Raw genomic sequence first — 20,066 nt, 5'->3', positions numbered from 1 at the left:
AGTTTTCACCATCCCTAACCACTGACCATGCTAGATGCAGTAGAGGCGAGTTAGTCAGAACTTCTGGAGATCACCAGATTTGTGAAGACAGATGTAAAGAGTGACTCTGGTAGTTATATGGCAGTGGCAAGAAAGAGGTTTGTAAAATTGCTTATATTTCTGTAGGTCTGTAATACAGGTCATTGAGAGCCTGTACTGACCTCATGGGAATGTGGCAAGGGCACCTGTTCCTCCTTGCACTTGCAAGTCAGACTATTTCAGGGTGTGGAAGCAGGCTTTATTCCTCCTCTTAGAGTTCATGGAAGCCAATCTTCTGAAGCAGTAGCACAGCATCAGCACATGTGCACATGTCTTCTGCCACTGCCAGTTAGATAAGAGAGAGATGGAAATGGACTTTTAAAAAACCACAGCCCCTAGAGAGCCCTGGCTCAAGGTTCCCTTGCTATGTAAGAACACACTCTTATCCTGTGAATGCATTTTGGCATTGAGTACAATCACAGGTTTGTACACTGAAGGAATAAGAGTGGAGGTGGTGATAACATAAGGACAGATAAGAAGGAAGTTTCAATTGTGCTGGAATCAGTATACAAGCAAAGGGAAATGAAGTTGCACTGGATTTAAGACTGTAGGGGATCATCTAGGCAAGAAAGACCTGCATTTTATTCAAATTGAGTATATTCCATACACTGGCTAGGAGGGCAACCTTGTGTTTATATGTGTACTACTAGGCCTTACTAGGACGTTCTGAGAAATCTTTTACTGCATTTTTCTGAATGTTATAGTTGGGTGGGCAAAGTGTAGCCCTTCAGATGTTCCTCTACTGCAGTTCCCATTAGCCCTATCCAGCACAGCCAACAGTGAAGAATACTGGGAGTTGTTGGTCCAGTGACATCTGTGACACCATTTTTCCTACTCCTGTTAAAGGGCTACACATTGCAAGAGGTACCCTAAAGAGATTAAGCAAGGCTTAGTAAAGATTATATAAGAAGTATTTTTGTTAGATTCCCTGCTCAGCCATGATACTCACTGGGTGACCTTTGGCAAGTCACACGCTCTCAGCCTCAGGGGAAGGCAATGGCAAGCCTCCTCTGAATAAAACCTGCCAAGAAAAACCCATAATAGGTTTGCCTTAGGGTCGCCGTAAGTCAGAAATGACTTGAAGGCACATGACAGATATTTCTACTAGAGATGGACACACAGTATCAGAAGTAGTAATTGCAGCTTTTCTAAAGTAAAGCTAAACACCTACAATAAATAAAACCAGACAAACAATAAAAATGAACAGCATTAAAATCAGAGCCAGATAAAATTCAAATTGTGTATTTATTAAAATCAACACCTAAAAATTGTCTGGGTAAATGAAAAATCTTTGGGTGGTGAAGGCTGAAGTTGTCACCAGCTTGGTTGTCACACAGGGAAAGGCACTCCAAAGAAAGGACATTGCTCCAGAAAACTCCATTTCTCAAATCAGCACCTGCCTTCCTTCTGATGATGTCTGAAATCTGCAGGACTACATTTATGGAAGATCTCAGCGTCTGAGTAGATTTGTGTAGGAACAAAGATTCCTGGAGTAGGTCCAAATGTCAAAATACTGTTCTGAACTGCTCTCAAGCAGTCCAGAAGCCAGTGCAGTAGACAGGAAAACTGTGGTGCACTAAGAGGTGGCTTCCCTGCCTACAACTCAAAATAAGTGTGTATAAACAACGTAGAGCTCTGACTCTGTGCCTGAGATGATCGGCCCTGTTCCCTTCAGACTTTCTCTCGCTGTTAGTGATTTCTTTTGTGCTGCAATGATTACAAGTGATCTTTGTGACCAAGTTGAGATGCTCTTGCCACCTCAACTGTGTGTGGGTGCACACAGGTACAGATAAACAATTGATTCATCCATATTTCTTCTCAGTGGAAAAATATAAAGACATGAAGAGCAGCAGGCTGACTTTTAAATTAGAGTTACAAAATCTGAACCAGACTAAAGGACAGGAAAGCTGGTCCCGTTCCAGTGAGGGCAGATCCAAGTCAGATCAGCTCTTTGCCGTGTGTGTGTCTGGCAGCCCAAGAAAGAAGAGCCAGGAGCAGGGCTGTGGCCATCAGGATGAGGTAATGGAGGCTACCACTAAGCAATTTCTTTTCTGTTCCATTTTGGAAGAGATGTTGGGTTGCTAGGCAACATTTTCCAAGTAGCTTGCTCTTCATCAGGAGCACCAGATAAAAAAAATATTTTTTTTAAAAAAGAAATCCATATATTTTAACCTGCTACTGGGTCAAGTTATTTTGATGAGATGACAAGACAAATTAAGTTAAGAAAGTAGTTCTCCAAAAGAGACTGGCTGTCATTTAATCTGTCATATTTGGCTAGGTCCGCTCCAATTTATAATCTGTCAGTGAATTTTTTTACTGCCTGATAATCTTTCCTAAGAAACGTTGAGGGAAGGTGAAAATTACATTCCACTGCATATACAAATGGAAAAATCTTCTGAAGCAGAAAGCGTGATTGCCAACTAATTTGCTAAGAAAATAATGTTTTAGTGTCATCTTTTCTTTTAAAAACAACAACCCAATAATGCTGTATTAAGCAAACCATCATTATCTGAGGATAAAAATACAATTATTTGAAATAAATGCATTTGAAGATTTAGCTTCTGTTGTCAAAAACTCTATATTGTATGGTAGCCTGCAACAAACAAACAAACAGTCTCTCAGTACAAAAGGCTTGTATTATAGGACTGGATTAACTCCTTGCTGTTCTCGGGAACCCTTGCAAGCAAGATTGGCTCATTGTTCATCTTTCAAAAGGCCAGCATACAAGTGATAATGGTAACATTACACTCAAGAGCTTTGGATGTAGCTTTTGTTTAGCAAGCATCAAAACGCAAGCTAATAACCGCAAAGCCTTCTGGTAGCTTTGTTTTTCTCTCTTAATTCTCCTAACTCTTAACTCTGTTTTTGTTGGATATTATAGGTTTTCCAGCCTTTCCAGCTTTTGCAACCCTGACTTTGCTCTGATGAAATATGGACTGCCCTGTCTTTCCGCTGTGCTTCCCACTTTCCATTTTGAAGAATTACACTGCAGTTTGCCTGTGATGTTTGTTGGTATTAATTGACCTCAGGTTGGCTTCCACTTAGAGTAATGAGAGTCCTCATCCTCCATAAGCCTGCTCAGGTCCTGCAAATCCATAGCTGTGGGTGTCTTGATGGAGTCAATCCACTTATAATAACATTTTCCTACTACCTTCCACTTTGCCAAGCTTCATTCTTCTCTTACAAGTCATCAGGTGAGAGCAAGCATGGTATGGTGGTTTGAGCATTAGACTATGACTCTGGAGGCCACAGTTCAAATCCCGCCCAGCCATGGAAACTCACCAGGTGACAATGGGCAAATTACACTCTCTCAGCCTCAGATGAAGACAAATTCCTTCTGAATAAATCTTGCCACGAAAGCCCTGTTGTAGGTTCACTTTAGGGTCGCCATAAGTCGGAAATGGCTTGAAAGCACACAGCAGCAACAATAGCAATGAGCTGTCAGTCTCTGTTTGGTCATTTTGATTTCTAATGAAAGTTCAGGCTTGATTTGCTCTCAGGCCCATTTATTTGTTTTTTTGCCAGTACAGTACAGGGTTTCTGCAGATCTCCTCTCCAACACCACATTTCAAATGAGTTAATATTCTTCCTGTTAGCTTTGAAATTCTATGGCATGAATGATTCTGATTTTGGCACTGGATGATAAATCTTTATACCTCAAGATCTTGTTTCATTCCTTCATAACTACTCTTCCAAATCTTAGTCTCCTGATTTCTTGACTAATTTCTGATTTCTCCATTTTGACTAATGATTGAGCCATGGCACCGAAAATCTTTAACTACTTCCACTTTAAAGTTAGATATATATAATCTGTGATCATTGGTATATTCACCTTTGATGTACTGTTCCTTTAAAAGAATTTTAGAAAATGCATGTTGGGCATGTCTGGAAGTAGAACTAGTTTTCTATGGGAACTACAGTTCTGGTCTCAAGCTGCATGTTGACTTTTGCCATGTCCATTTTGGGGCTTCTTTTTGGCTGCGCTGGGGAATCGCGCGGTTTGGCCGCTGCGGTTCCCGGATGCAGAACCAGTGCTGCCGACAGATTGCCGCTTTTAGGGAGTCTGTAACGTGCCATAGTGTGGGGGACTCAGGGTAGGAGGGAGAGCCACAGCTTGTTAGTTAATCCCAAACTGTCTCTGACTTCAAATGGTTTGGATAGCTTTGGCCACAAGCCCTTAGGCTGAAAATGCTGTTGCTCAATGAATGGAAAAAATATCCTTGATCCAGGACTTGATCCTGGATGAGCATGCTGATCAGTTGAGAGAGGTCCAGTGGATATAATATTGGTACCTGCTTGTCCTGTATTATTGGATACATTTCACTTTGTGCAGTCTGAGGATGTGGATAGGATCATTTGGAGAGGCGAGAGGCATCACATGTATACTAGATCCTTGCCCTTCCTGGCTTCTGAAAGCAGCTAGAGGGGGACTGTCCAGATGGGTAACGGGAGTAATGAATGTCTCATTGCAGCAAGGGAAGTTTCCAGCCTACTTAAAAGACACTATGGACCCCATCATTCTGAGTAATTCTTGGACAGTCTCTAACATTCCTTTTTTGGGAAAAGTTCTGGAGCATATGTAAGCTTCCCAGCTCCGGGGTTTCAGGATGAGATAGATTATCTAGAATTGAAAGACAGATCAGAGAACAGGGACTCTGCCTGTGCTGGATGGGGTTGCAACCCCCCCTGAAATCTCAGGCTCACAGTTTGGGTGTTCTCTGAGCCTGGATATCTAGTTTTCAGTAATCGTCATTTACACAGTGCATTTGCACTGTTAATACTAGTGCCCCAGTTGCACCCATTCATTGCAATATCAGATTTTATTTATTTGTATTTATGTATGGATTTATATCCTGCTTTTCTCTGAAAATAAGATTCAAGAACTGACTTCAGTGACACACGCCTTGCTTACATCCCATTTAGACTATGGTAACCCTGCCTACCACCTGAGACTGCCTTTGGAAACTGTTCAGAAACTTCAGCTGGTCCAAAATGCTGCATCCAGAAAGCTGACTAGGGCCATTTACACTGGTACTAGGGTACCAGTTCATTTCCAGGCACAATTCAAAGACCTACAAAACCTTATACAGCTTAGATCTAGAATATCTGAGAGACCATATCTCCCCATAAGAACCTGCCAGAGTTTTAAAATCTACAGGGGAAGGGTTTCTTTCTATCCCACCATCATCACAGGTTCTTTTGGTGAGCACACAAAGGCAAGCCTTCTAGTAGCTTCTCCCACCCTCTGGAACTCCCTTCCTCGAGAGGCTAGGCTGGCCCCTTCCCTGCTCTCTTTTCACTGGCAAGCAAAACCTTTTTATTTTCAAGCAGGCTTTTATTATGTAATATGCCATGCATAATTGCACCCAGGGTGGCTTCTTATTGCAGTGTTTTGCTTTTGTATTTTAACGATTTTATATTTTTAACTTAGTACGCTAGTATGGCTGAGTTATTCTGGGAGTTGTAGGCCAAAAATTAACATTTCCAACATCTGAATCTTATTGATCTTGGGTAAATGTCCAAACAACCTGACTTCCTCCATGTGTTTATTGTTACATGCAATCCAGAATATTGCCAACTCCTCCATTTCTTTTAGGACTTGCTGTTGGTATTCAATGAAGGCATTTAGCAGCAATGGAGAATACTAGGAAAAATGTGTTGGAGTTACTGTACACTAAAAGTCCAGGGTTTTAGATATATATGTTACCCAAGATTTTTCTCTTTCCCACCCCACTGAGTCTTCCTTGTCTCTCCCCTTCCCCTTTTGAAATGCTGAATTGGTGCTAATAGATGGGCCACAGGCCAGCAGCAGTGGCAAACCATGCTATTTTGCGAGAGTCTCTGCTGTACATGTTGCCGTTTCGGGCCATTACTCAAACAGTGTGTCCCAGTTCAGTGGTTGATCTAATTGACTTTTTTTTTTGTTTCACCTCCCAGCTGAGCAAGGCAGCAGTAAAACAACTCTGAAATATGGATGTTGTATCCAGTGGTGCAAAGGCAGGACGAATGCAGAATGCAAAGTGTGGACATTTTAAGCATCTCACTCCTTGGACCATTCTGACATTCCCTATGCTTTTTCATATCCGTTCCTGGATATGAAAAGAAACAAGTTCCTTCAAGGAAACTGAATCAATTGTATACAGAGTTTGTGAAGGTGCCTCTTTTAAATAGAGCTCTAGTTAATGTTTTGTACAGATTTTTGTACTTAAATAAAAACCTTTACAATGTCTGTTAAGACCTTATTAGAAACTGAGAGGACTTTAGAGCAGATCTATCTAGAGAAATTAGACCATGTATTATTTTCTGGGATGAACTTATATACATTTATTTATGGCAAAGAATGCATAGTCTATAACTGTGTAGTTCATAGCGACTCTCATTCAACAGGCATTCTCCAAGTTCTTGTCTCCCTCTATGGAATATAGAAATAGCCCTTCCGGTTCCCCAGATGTCTGAATGACCAAATATTTCGAATGTCTCAGACTGTTGACCGAATTATATTCAGAGCTGAAGTGGATATCAAAATGATAGCTTACACATTTTCTGAAGGAATGCAGTTGCCGCCTCAGGGAGAACTGAATGTTTTAATGTCCCTTCATTTTAAAAAGCTTCCAGACCATAGAAAACTAGCACGTCCATAAGAAAGTTCTACACCTCAAACATTACATGGAGAAAACAACCGGTATATGAAGGAAAAGTTAAATGTGTTAACATTGCTCTTTTTTAAAAAGAGCAACGTGTTAACTGCAAAGTGAAATAAATGATCTTTTATTGCTGGCTTGGCCTGGCAAAGAGTTGCAGCTGTATTTAAAGTGCCATTTTGTACATTAAAAACAAAAACACATTTTATTCATGTACAGTATTTCAAAAGTTTTATTAAGTTACCCCCCCCCCCACACACACACCAAGATGTACTATAATAAATGACAAGAAATGGGAGAAATAGGTTTTCTGAAGTAACCCATGACTGCTATGCATCATTAATGTTTTTTAAAAGTTTGCTTTGTTTGATACATGGTTGTTTTGTATACCTTGTATTACATAGAATATATTGGAGCAGATATCCAGATTATACATATTATAGAGTAAATAAATCTTGCCAGGAGTCACAGTGTGAAGATGAACAATATGAACCACACAGTGTTAACTAATTCTAGTTATTAGTAAACAAGGAGTTGTAAACTAATTGAAGTTGCTTGTATTCATTTCTACAGTTGTATTCCTGCCTTATGTAGATGGAGAGAGGTGAATAACTAGGACGTGGTATGTTAGGGTTGGACAGAATGGAACTTTTCTATGTCTGCCTTGTTGAAACCAATGGAGGAAAGGAAAAAATGGTTGACTGGAGAGTTCTCACTGGAGAGTATATAAAATCAGGCTTGGTAAAGAGTGGGTCGAGAGAAATAATGTTGAAGTTAATGGTGGAGGACAGTAGAAGGAAGTCCAAATGGACATAAGAAGGGGCTGAAAGCAATCTGGGACTGGGATGAGCCCAGAGAAATCATAATAGTATAAACGTTGAGCAAAGACCACAACAAGAGGATGGGCTCCCTTGCGGCCAGGGTTTGAGAAAGACTGTAAGCAAGGAGAGAGGAACTTGTGAGATGTCTTCAAGAAAAAGCAATGTGTACATGCCAGTGGGATGCCATGAGGTGACAGTGCATGCTAGGTCAAGGTGATGACTCAAGGAGAAGTCTTTGAGGGAATCCTTGTATGTAATGGAGTACACAGAAGCAGCAGCAGAAAGAAGACTTAGGACATAACACCAGAAAAGAAGTGGCATTGGGCATAGTCAACTCATGACGATGCCTCCAACCCATGGCTATGCCATCCCTGACCCATCCCTTTTCATTGACAGGGGAAATGCGCCAGTGACTTGTCAGTTGTACAAGTTCCCAGGTGTGAAATTTGCTTCCTGGCAGTTGCACAATTGTGAGTCATGTGGTGTCAGGGTCCCCTCCTCCCCTTCACTATTCGGGATCACCTTTAGTACCTTCAACTTTTTCCCCTGAAGACTTTTATTTCTTTATTTTGACTTCAATCATGATAGCAGAGCTCTGGAATTGTGGGAAAAGTGGGATTAAAAACAAACAAATCTAAAAGGTATGTTGAGTAAAGCATACAACAGGGAGGCAGGATAAAGGGAAAGTCAAGAAGAGAGTGCAATGGAGGAAGAAACTGGTCACACAACTAAGAGAAGGTGCAGTGATGGTCTTCTTGAAATGTTGTCATTTTATTTTAGTAACATGATTGCCATGGGGATGGTGGTTGTGGGGAAGAGTCCTTAGAACAAGTCAGTGAATTTAATCGGGTGGAGGGTTCGAGGATAACTGGCTAATGATTAGTTAGGAAATAGACCAGGTTCTTTATTTTAACTAACTCTTAAGGCTACAGTAATATCTCAATGTATGATCCATTTATGCACGAAAATAATAGAACATTAAGCTTGTAGTATACTTTATATTGAACCACAAATATTTTCTGTGGTGTTACATTGCCCTGAGTCTTATTGGTAGTTGGTAGTTCCAGTTAGAGAAGAGCCATTGAATGATGACAAAACATCTATGTAAATTCTATTGATTCAATGGATCCCCTCTAGCTGTGACCACAAATAAGATTCAAGCCATCTTCCATAAAATAAATAAATAAATGACACTATGTCTTGGTTTTAATTATTTAAAGCTCTGCTGTGCCTAAACTTGGTTACTGTAAAGGATAAGGGGTAATTAGTAAGACAAATAGTAGTTGTGGAAGTGGAATAATGAAATCAGTAGAGGGAATGAGCCTTTACTTATTAGTTCTTAGTAAGGACTAATGCTTGCCTTGGCTCAGTCATTAATCAAAATAGAGACAGTAGGCAAGAAACCAGAAGAAGACTAAGACTAGGAAAGGCCTCTAGAAACTAGACAAGATCCTCAAGGGTGAAGACCCATCATTAAATAACAAAATCAGAATCATCCAGGCCATAGTATTTCCAGTTTTTAATCATACTTGTCAAAGCTTGAGAGTTACAAAAAAGCTGACAGGAAATAAATGCATTTGGTATGTGCTGCTGGAAGAAAGTTCTATGGATACCATGAATTTCCAAAAAGACAAATGAACAAATCAGACCTGAGCCAGAAAGAACAGGAACAAAATCTGGGACTTTTAGGTCTTATTAATCAGTCTGGATGCATTCTTAGCCAAAAATCCCAGCAACTCTTAGCTATGACTAACTCCCTTTCCATTTTGGCCTTAAATGATTTGGATTTCAGTCCTTCAACCAAATATTTCATTTCAACAGACTTGCTTTTATATGAAATTGAAGTTCATTTCTTAGCAGGATTGGGAGCCCCAATGCTGTTCTGTTGCTCTAAAAATAAATAAACCCAACAATAGGAAGAAAGCTGGAGAGTATAGTAATAATTTTAATGTAGGATGAGTCTTACTTGGAGAATATTAAACAAAAACCTGTCTGTGCCCTCTCTGTAGTATGAAGATGTATTTTTAAGAGTATCTTCTAAAAATACCTAGGGAAATTGAGTTATGTTTATTAGGCAATGATGAATGTTTAAGTAGGACATTGAAAAGAGAGTTCACAGTAACATATTGGATTTGTCATAATTTTATTAAGTGAAAGGTAGCCCTGGCAATGTGCCTTCCTTCCATTTGCAAAATGGACTATTTCTTTACTGACAATTGACACGTAAGAAGGCATTTTTAAATACAGAACACAGCTACGGGGATGTTTAACTATGCTGAAAAGAAGTGTGCAGAACGATTCAAAGTGGGAAAATACAGAGATTTGGGGCTTTGACTGTTAGAAATCTCTTCTGTTTACATTACGGGACTGTGAACAGGCAGGATGTAAATTAGCCAACCTGAGCTCAAAAGCCTTTTTGTGAACATTACAGAGCACCATGAAAAAATAAAACTGAGGATTTACACTCTGTCCAATTACAGTTGAATATCAGCTGCAGTAAAGAGGCCTGGCTATAAAGTGTGATCTTTTATGATGACAGAGGATGTCTTGATGTGAAAATGGAAAGGGAAAAGCTCATCTGGATGAGACCATAATGAAGCTAAATGGTGTGCTTCGGTTGCCTTTGTTGTGTGCCACAGCCTGCGTTCTTAATTGAAACTGATCACTCCCTGGATAGCTGAGAGGTGTATGGGAGCTTTTTATTGAGACCTCCATTTCTTGGCTATTACTTTGAGAAAATGCAGTGGCTTTTATTGATGAGAGGAACAGTCCAGTATTTTTTTCCCTCTTGATTTTTCTTTTGTGGTGGTGTGGGAGCTGGTGATTCCGGTGTCAGAAGCTAGAAATGCATGCAGTCATCCTTAGCAAAGTTGTCAGCAAAGAAGAGAGGGAAAAAAATACATTTCCACTAATAGTGAATTTTAAAGGGTGAAAAGTTCTTTGTGAAATAAGCCGAAATAGGCATAATTTTCTCAAAGCAGCTGTCTGAGGGGTTCATTTATCAAATGGAGAAGATTATAAAATATATGAGGTTTTGCATATTCATTAAAGACTTTGCTTTAGAAAGCCAGATAAGACTAATGGCAAAATAAATCACTTGGTATCCATTTAGTGATGGCACTTTATGGCTAATGAACTGGGGGGGGGGGGAGGGGGGGGGGGACCTTTGCTGAGCTATAGGCTTACTGGAGCAGTGGTTGGCTAACACCATAGTTGTGCGTGACTATATCACAGTGGGTGAAAACACTCCATGCAGATTAGTCCTGATATAAACATCCCCACTCCCACACATTTTGTAAGAATGATGGTGTGTAGAGACAACTGGATTCCTGCTTTTTTCTAATGATGGGTATCTCTCGCAAGATTCTTTTGCATGCTGCATTTCAAAATACAGTATTGGACATGCCTTCCTATGTGTGGAGGGAAATGCCAAATCTGGCCATTATTATATAATTATAAATATATGATGGTTGAGACAACATTATAATTATGTGATTGATAATACAATATTATAGCAATACCATATTATACACTCATAGTCCAGTTGAAACATGCTCCCATGTGGATAGAGTAGGAATGGATGAGGAACTATGCATGAACATGAAAGCATGAACATGAAAGCATGCTCAATTCCTCTCCCCGATCTAACAGACTAGTTAAACATGTGGACTCTTTTCTACAAAGCTGAAATTCCAACAACTGGCTGGACTTGCCCACATCATGGCTGGGCAGAGTGAGGCAGCAGTTTTAGGCAGCAGATTTTGGGTTTCAAATGGTTAGTTACTTATGTCAATATCCAGTGATGGACTCCCCCTAGGTGACCCACGAAACACTGCAGAAATGGTGGATGACACCATCTCCTTTCCCCATTGTAGACTCCTTTACCTATTGTAGTATAGTTGTTGTATGCCTTCATGTCATTTCTGACTTATGGTGACCCCAAGGCAACCATATCATGGGGTTTTCTTAGCAAGTTTTGTTCAGATGGGGTTTGCATTGTCTTCCCTTGAGGCTGAGAGCATGTGACTTGCCCAAGGTCACCCAGTGGGTTTTGTGGCCAAGCTGAGAATTGAACCTTGGTGTTATGGAGTCACTGGGTAGACCTGTTTTCCTGACAGCAAATCCTGGTTCAGGCTGACTGTGAGGGAGGGACTGCAGGGGAAGGAGTAGGTATAAAAGGGAGGAATCAGTTCAGTTCAGTTCAAGAGACTAGAGTTCAAGTGAACATCAGTTGAGTAACAGTTGAGGGAGAGTTGAAAAGAGTTAAAAGGAGCTGAAGGGAACTAAGTTGAGAGAAGGCTAAGGACTGGGAGAGAAAGTGTATTGGATTTTCTAAAAAGGAAGCGAGGAAATGCCTGCAACTGTTACATTATTATAACCATACCACCTTGGGAACTCTTCTCCCTAAGCTACTTTCTTGCTAAATGTTATTCAATAAAGTCAATGTTTATTTGTTACAATGGAAGCCTCTGCCTGAGTGAATTCAAAACCATATAGGGACATACAAACATGCTCTTGAATATATTAAATTTATAAGAGGAAGATACTTGGGACTGTAGCCTTTATACATTTAGGGAAAGCATATAAATGGATAGTGGGCAGGTGTCATTGAGGAGGGGACGTCTAACAGTGAAGAGGTAAAAGGTAACCTCAAGGCATAGATAAGACAGAAGGTCATGCATCACACTTGGTCTCCAGAGTTATAGTCCAAAATTCAAACACTAGATCACACTGGCTCTCTCTTTTTTTGTAGACTTATAGCTAAACAGGGCTGAGAAAAGCTCAAGAGATCATCCTGTCAGTGGTAGAGAGGACATAGCCTTAATTCATTATTGTTGTGTTTTCATGGTCAGGAATGGGGAAAGGAGCTTGTGGGATTTTCTGCTGCTTCATGTGTCCAAATAACTCGGTTGGCTTCAGGTTGCATGACCCTTGATTTGAGTTTAGGAAAGGTGCCATTTGTTACTCCTCTTCAGGTAGCACAATCTCTTGTGTTGGTGGATCCTCATTTCCAGGGGCATTCCTCTTTCTCTGCCTGATGGCTGATCAGTTGTAGAGACCCTTCCTCAATTGGTCCATGCATGGTCTGTTGCCACCTTCCCCAACATTCCAGATGTTTTGGATGATCATTGTCTTCATCATCACCCACCAGATCTTTGGTCTGAAGATGGTGGAAGCTGAAGTCCAACATACCTGGAAGGAACCAGGTTTGGAGGGCTATCCTGTCTAATTGGAGCCTTGGTTATCTCTCCAAGAAGAAACACAAAACCCATTAAGTTATTATTTGCATATGCTTCCTCCTCCTTGGAAAGCTGTTTGTTTTGTTGGAATTTGGGAGGAAATTGTTCACAGTTATCAAGACTTTGGACATGTATTTTGTACATTTTGATGGTTAATGTAAATGGATCATTCACAGAGCTTGCTGGAAGGGACAATTTCAATAATTTTGTGCTGCTCGCAGTGGTCTGATTGAGTTCACAATCAGATGCATCTTGAAAGGAATCATTACAAAAGACAAACTAATATTATGCTAAGTTGGGACTTTAGATGTAACTGTAGATAACAGCTTGCTTATTCAAATAAGGAGAGATGTTTCAATGTAATTGGTTGGCAATTTTCCTTAACCAGAAATATTCTATATTATCACTTTGCATTTCTGTAGCACAATGGTATTTTTGTATGAGATGTTATTTATAAAAATGTCAGCCACAGCCTGGAATAATAACTGTAGGGGTGGGAATCATGCATCCCACCAGATTGTTTTACATTGCAACTCCCAACAGCCCTAGCCAATGCTGAATAATGTTGGGAGTAGCAGTCCAGCAACTTCTGGAGGGCTGCATAATTTGTAACCCTGCTCTATAGTCCAAGGCCAATTTCACACTGCTATAATTCCACCTTAACTGCCATGGCTGCATCCCATAGAATCCTAGGGTTTGTAGTTTGATGGGGCAATAGAGGAACAATCTGGGTGAGAATTTTAGATGCCCCGCCCTCCCTACACTGCTAATCCCAGGATTCCATGGGGTGCCATCATGGTAGTTACAGTATAACTATGTACTGTGAAAGAGAGCCAAGGATATTCTCACTAAATTATCATTTTAACATGTCAGATTGATAATGTAGAGTAATAGAAATGAACAGTCCTTCTCCACCTTATTTTAGCAAGATACAGTGTGCCCTTGGCTTACGCGGGGGATTCGTTGCGCCCCCCCCCGCGTAAGCAAAATAGTACGTATGCTTGGTCCCATTCACTTGAATGGGGCTTGTGCATGTGGTGGTGGTGCGGTGGTGCAGTGGCGCACGCGTGCCATGGGGGCGCACCCCATTCATTCCAATGGGATGTGCCACCCTGCATGCCCTGTGCACTCCTGCATGGCTCTCTGCACATTTGAGTGTATGCTAAAACCCGCGTATAGCACACCCGCATATGACGTGGGCACACTGTATATGTTTCTTCATGTTGTGTGCCTTCAAATTGTGTCCAATTTATGGCAACCCTAAGGCAACCCTAGTACAGGGTTTTCTTGGCAAGATTTGTTCAGTGGGGAAGGTTGCCTTTACCTTCATCTGAGGCTGAGAGGGTGTGACTTGCCCAAGGACACCGAGTGGGTTTCCATGGCCAAGTGAGGATTCAAAACCTGGTCTCTAAAGTCATAGTCCAAGGTTCAAACCACTATACCATGCTGGCTCTCACCTGGTGACTCATTAGAGAAGAATAATGCTTGGTAACATGGAAGATAGTAGGAAAGGAGGGCAGCCTCATTATAGGTGGATTAACTCCATCGAGACACCCACAGCCCTGGGTTTGCTGGACTTGACAAGGCCTGTGGATGAGCAGGACTCTTTGAGGTCTCTCATTACCATGTCATAGTCCAACGTTTAAACCATTGCACTACTCTGAATCTCTTGCCCATATATCTATCATTTTCTTGACTATGATTCTCCCTGGGCTGGGGACATGTATTTCATGGTCACAGAGGATCCTACCATTTGAAAATGTTGATGTTTGTTATTTATAATCTCTGCATCACTCAATAATGAAAGATGTATCATAAAGAAGAATAAAATTATTTATTGACAGGGTTTTTTTTGGGGGGGAGGGATTACCTTCTGGGCAGAGAAGGAGCCTGGGAGGAAGGACTGATTGGATCTTCAATTAGCATTGTGTTTCCTGATACATTACCAACAGCAGGCAACTCATTGTAGATATCTGCCCCCAGTTCTAGACAGATGGGACACCCCTCCCTTTCAATGTTATGGGTAGGAAGTGCAAGTGCAAATAATGTAGTTGTATCATATGAGTTTATCACACTGAGGCTAATTATGGCATTAAAGAGAGATTACAGCACATTTAAAGTATCCCACAAATAAAAGCAAAAATGGCAAATAATTGTGTGGATGATTATGACACGCAGTTGAGCAAATAAACTGATATCGGACATGCATTATTGCTGAAATCCTGAAAGTAAAAAGATGGGTGTTAATGCTTCTTTGGCGTGTTACAGACGGGCGCAAGAGGTGCCGTCATCACGCTGTGATTACGTGCGAGGGGCGGCGCTTCCGGACGCGCCTTGCCCCTCGCGCGTAATCGATACATCAAAATGGTGGCGCCCTATACAGATGGGTGCCGCCATCTTGACGTAGCAGACGCTCTGCGTCCGCATGTCCCAACCCAGAAGAGACATCACGAGTGCGCGCTTTGGCACTTGCGATGTCTCTTCCATGTTGCCGGAAGGAGCGCGATTTTCACGCTCTTTTTTTGCAGCGCGGAGGAGTCGCACGGTTTGGCTGCTGCAGCTCCTCCGCACTGCAACCAGCAGCGGCCCAAGACCTCCCCTTTTGGGTGGTCTGTAACGGGCCACAGTGACCACTTTAATGGCGGGTTTTGTGTGATGTCATGTGAAATGGTTCCGTGTCATTACATGATTTTTCCAGGATATTCACAGGATAAACTCCTGATCACCTTTGTGATAAACTCCATAGTAACTGAGGAAAGAAACTCATAAGAAATAACTAATTATTGTCATTACATCTGTATGACAACATATAGATTTGAAGAATGGACAGTGTGGAGTTGGTCATTGTGGTGTGCTGTTTCCAAAGCTTACTTACCTGTTTTGGATTGCTGTATTAAAGGTCCAAACCAGATTTGTATTTAATATGTGTATTCTTGAAAAATGCAAAGAGCAGTTGCTGGTCATTACTGGAATTCCAGCAGTTGCAGAGGGCTAATTAACCATTTCCTCTCCTGCTAGAGACTTGTTAAAATATTTTTCCAAAGCTTCCATTTGCTTTGGGAGAAGAGCTCTAATGAATGCCAAACAATTTTGACTTAGGATGTAGAAAACATCCACACATCCACACACACACACACACACACACACACACACACACACACCCCTAGCCATTCTTTAGCTTTCAGAGATTATGTGGATGGCAAGTGGATGCAGGAATACCTCTGGAGCTAATTATATTTCCTCTTCCACCCATCTGTTCATGGTGTATTTGACATGCAGGATCACACCAGTTGACATTGCACACTAGACCAAAGGGAGAGAGATTTCTATAAAAGTCCAGCTGTTCACTTGTATAGAGTGTTTGTTCATGGCCAAGAACACTGCTCTTGCCTTTCTCCACATCTGCTCAATGTGCAAAGAATAAGAAAAGAGCCCCTCACAGATGTGTGGATGTTGGGGGCAGACCCAACTAGTATAATCCCACTCTTTGCTCACTTGTTAACTAAACACATGGAGGAGAAGCTGTGATATTGTTCTGTCTTTGGAAATCTGTCTCCATCACTTTCATTCAGATTCAATGGGAAGACAATTCAGGTTCAAACCAGATGTTACAGGGAATGTGTATTCCCTGTGAATAACCCATTTCCCCTTCTCTAATAGACTTGAATGGAACTATAAGAATCTTTTTGACATCCTGGCGATGACTGTCTACTGGCTTGACTTTAAGAATAAATTATTTTTAGTGCTTTCTTTTCAACTTATCATCCCTTAACACAATCCAATATATAGAAAATCTCTGACACATCCTTTTATACTACATTCTGTTATACAATGAATATATACCGATAAATACCAGACACTGCTGCAGATTTATTACACAGTATGATTTCTGGCTGAGAATGTCTAAAGTAACCAATGCATCTAGGTTTGCTCCAACAATTAATAAAAAGGTTTTCTAGATGGTTTAGATTTATTTCATCCACCACACTACTCCATAACTGTTTATGGCAAGTGGTTTTATTCATAAGCATGAATGTGAGAATCTTTTCTCCTATCGGGCTATTGATGGTATTTGAGGTTGAAGGTTTTACCAACAAAATCCACACTGACATCAACACATACACACACGCAACACATGAGAGAGAGAGAGGGAGGGAGGGAGAGAGAGAGAGAGAGAGATCGTGCGCAAGAGAAAGAGTAGTAGTCTGCAGTACAACTGGCCAACTTTTAGCTCTCCAAATGTTGGATTGCACAGGAACTATGCTAATCTTCGCTGTATCGTTCCAGTTTTAGTATATGTGCTGCCGAAGCAAGCTGGGAGGAACATAGAAAACACTGGGAGCCATTGATAAATGGGGAGTGGGGAGAGAAGATACTGTACATGGAAATATGCTATAAACGTGTGTTGTAATGTTATGAAATATCCAGTACTCTTAATGAACAAATTAATGGCTCAGTAAGGAAATTGGTATAAAGAATTCACTTTAGTTATAATACTAAGATAGTGAGGATACACTTGGGAGTGGGAATTAAGAGACATTTGGACAGAAGGCATTAAATCAAAAGTCAAAACAGAGTTCAGTGTTATGTTGTGAGGTGAACATGGAGTATGCATTTTTGTGTAGTATGACTGTGGTAAGACTGTATAAATTTGAATAAGCCCGTAGTGTATGTCTGTTTTATGGAAGGTGGTGTCAAAATGTTATATGTTTGTATGTTTGAAGGTTATATGTAATATGTTTAAATGTCAGTAGTGTTGTTTTTATAATATTAATAACAAATAAAATTAAACAAACAAACAAACAAATTACAGTGGTGCCTCGGGTTACGAAATTAATTCGTTCCGTGGCACCGTTCGTAACCCGAAAAGCCTTCGTAAGCCGAATTGCCATAGGCGCTAATGGGGAAAAGCCGCGATTCCGTGCGAAAAAGCCGAAAAAAGCACCAAAAGTTTTTTCGTAACCCGAAAAAACATTCGTAACCCGGAACAATGTTTTCCTATGGGATTTTTTCGTATCCCGAAAATTTCGTAACCTGGGTATTTCGTATCCCGAGGTACCACTGTATATACTACAGGCCCATTAACCCTGTTGGGAAAAAACAATAAAGTTAGGAAAGGCAGAGAGAAGTAGAAAGAGGGGAAGGCCACATGCTAGATGGATGGAATCTATTAAGAAGGTCATGGTTACGACTTTGTAGGAACTAAGCAGAGCAGGCAGGATAGGGAGTCTTGGAGATGTCTGATGCACAGGATTGCCATTGGTCAAGTTCAACTGGAAGGCAGTTAACAACAACAAAAGGGAGGATAGGGCTTACAGTTCAACAACACCTGCCAGGCCACACATTCTGCACTCATGCCCTGCAGCCTGTCGGTGTCTGATTTGTTGTGTTTCTAGCCTGTCTGGGAAAGTTTGTAATTGACAGATGTGGGAAGTTTTTTATTCTATCTAAATTGTTTCAGAGGTGGCTGGAGATTTTCATAGGAATGTGTTAACTGCGTTATGATCTGTATGATGAGGTCAGCGCCTGGTTTAGTACAGATGGTGAGGATGACTGTGCTGGTGACCCTGTGGCAGTTTTGGAAGCAGTCAAGTCAACATTTGTTTTTGTCCGTTCCTAATTTGACAACGTTTGTACAAATAAACACCTGCTAATCTGAGAAGTGGATCACGTGGAGTGCGAAGGAGGATGCCTTCCGCTCTGGCTCCTGGCTCCTTCCCTGCATACAATCAAAACAGATGACAGAACAGGCTTTAGAAATAACAGGATTAAATAGATGGCTGCCTTGTAGTTTCCCATGCTTACCTTCTGAATATGCAAATTGTTGGAAGATGGCTAAAATTTTGTACTACAGAATTCTGTACTTTCTATTTTGTATTTTTTTTCCAGTGGAGGGGGGAGAGCATGTGTAATAGGAAAGGAAAGCAGAATAGTTTAGTGGTCTATTTAAAATAATGCAGAACTGCTGGCCTCCATCGTTGAACTGTTACACACATTAATGATTTTTATGAACTGGAAGCCAATTCCACCTCCCCACATTATCAAATAACCTCATCAGACGTTAAAACACCCTCCTCTCCACCCCACCTAAATTTGCATTTAGATTGTTTGGTGCCAACGTTCTCAATAAGATACTTTTCAGCTCTGTCAAACAAAACCTGATTGTCATTTAGCACAGTGGCAGTCAATTTACATTTCCATTAACGTAGATCCCAGACAATTATCGGAAGAAATAAAAAAGAAAAAGAATCTAATAAAGCCAGCCTTCTATCTGCAGCTCTTCGGAAGCCCTGAAGTCGATAAAGGAACCCTCTTATCATGGCTTGCCCTGGGACAATGAAACAAGGCCCCTGTGAATGGAAGGGTTTGAGGAAGAATGGGAGACGGATGACACACAGAAAGGCTTCTTCTCAGGCAGAAGTCAGTTTACAGCTGAACTGGACTTGTGATCCGAGGCTAATGCCAATAGGCCAAGAGCTGAGAGTGCAGTTCCAAAGGGAAAGAAGTAGTGAAAATGGTACCAGAATGAAGGCAAGAGCAAGATTGTCTGGAGCAAGCAGGCAGGAGGCAAGGGGATAGCAATTGTATCTCTGCCGTTGGTCATTTTTGGCTATCCCATTTTCTCTCTCTTTCTCTTGCTTTGTACTCAGCCTACTCCAGTTACTACAAGCTGAGTCTAAAGTGCAAGAATAATTTGTATTCAGTTGAGGCAGGGGAGAGAGAAGGCGAATCTTCTCCTTCCTTGTAGACTCAGGCAAAAGAAAACTAATGCAGCCTCTCCTAGCTTGTGTGTTGTTCTTTATTAATGACATTTGCCACCTTGACCACTATCTGATGTTTTTGTGTCCCAGTTTTCACCTGTGAAATCTTGGAGGGTATGGGAGAGGCATTAGAAGTGTCATGACATGAGAGGATGAGCACATATTTCCTACTTGAAAAACAGTGCCTTGGAATGCACTAAACATGGCTTGCATTCTCTTCCAGTACCATATTTTAGATTGGAGAGAGAATCAGGTGGCCATCCAGATGCAACTGGACTGCAGCTCCTAGCATTCTTTAGCCCTGACTGTGCTGATGGGGCTGGCAGTCCAACATTTCATTTAAGGAAATTCTGCATGAGGGAGCTGAGGGACACAGATTTATTCTTAAAATCTGATCTTTACTTTTACTATTGCTCTAGTTGTCATTGTCTATGTAGTTTTTCTCTGTTTGTCTCTTTGTATTTTTCTTGTTGTAGCCTACCTTGGTGTTTAATGTGGCTGGAGAAACAGTTGGGTAGAAGAGTA

At 41.0% G+C, this 20,066-nt stretch overlaps 1 pseudogene; it reads right to left on the bottom strand.

The window, feature by feature from the left end:
• Window positions 1-16,992: 16,992 nt before the first annotated feature.
• Window positions 16,993-17,093, bottom strand: LOC121927448 (annotated as a pseudogene).
• Window positions 17,094-20,066: the final 2,973 nt, after the last annotated feature.

The sequence above is a fragment of the Sceloporus undulatus genome, chromosome 3, assembly GCF_019175285.1.
Source record: "Sceloporus undulatus isolate JIND9_A2432 ecotype Alabama chromosome 3, SceUnd_v1.1, whole genome shotgun sequence".
Classification (NCBI taxonomy): Eukaryota; Metazoa; Chordata; class Lepidosauria; order Squamata; family Phrynosomatidae; genus Sceloporus; species Sceloporus undulatus.
The sequence above is the reverse complement of the archived record's forward strand: the minus strand, read 5'-3'. Positions and strand labels throughout refer to the sequence as shown.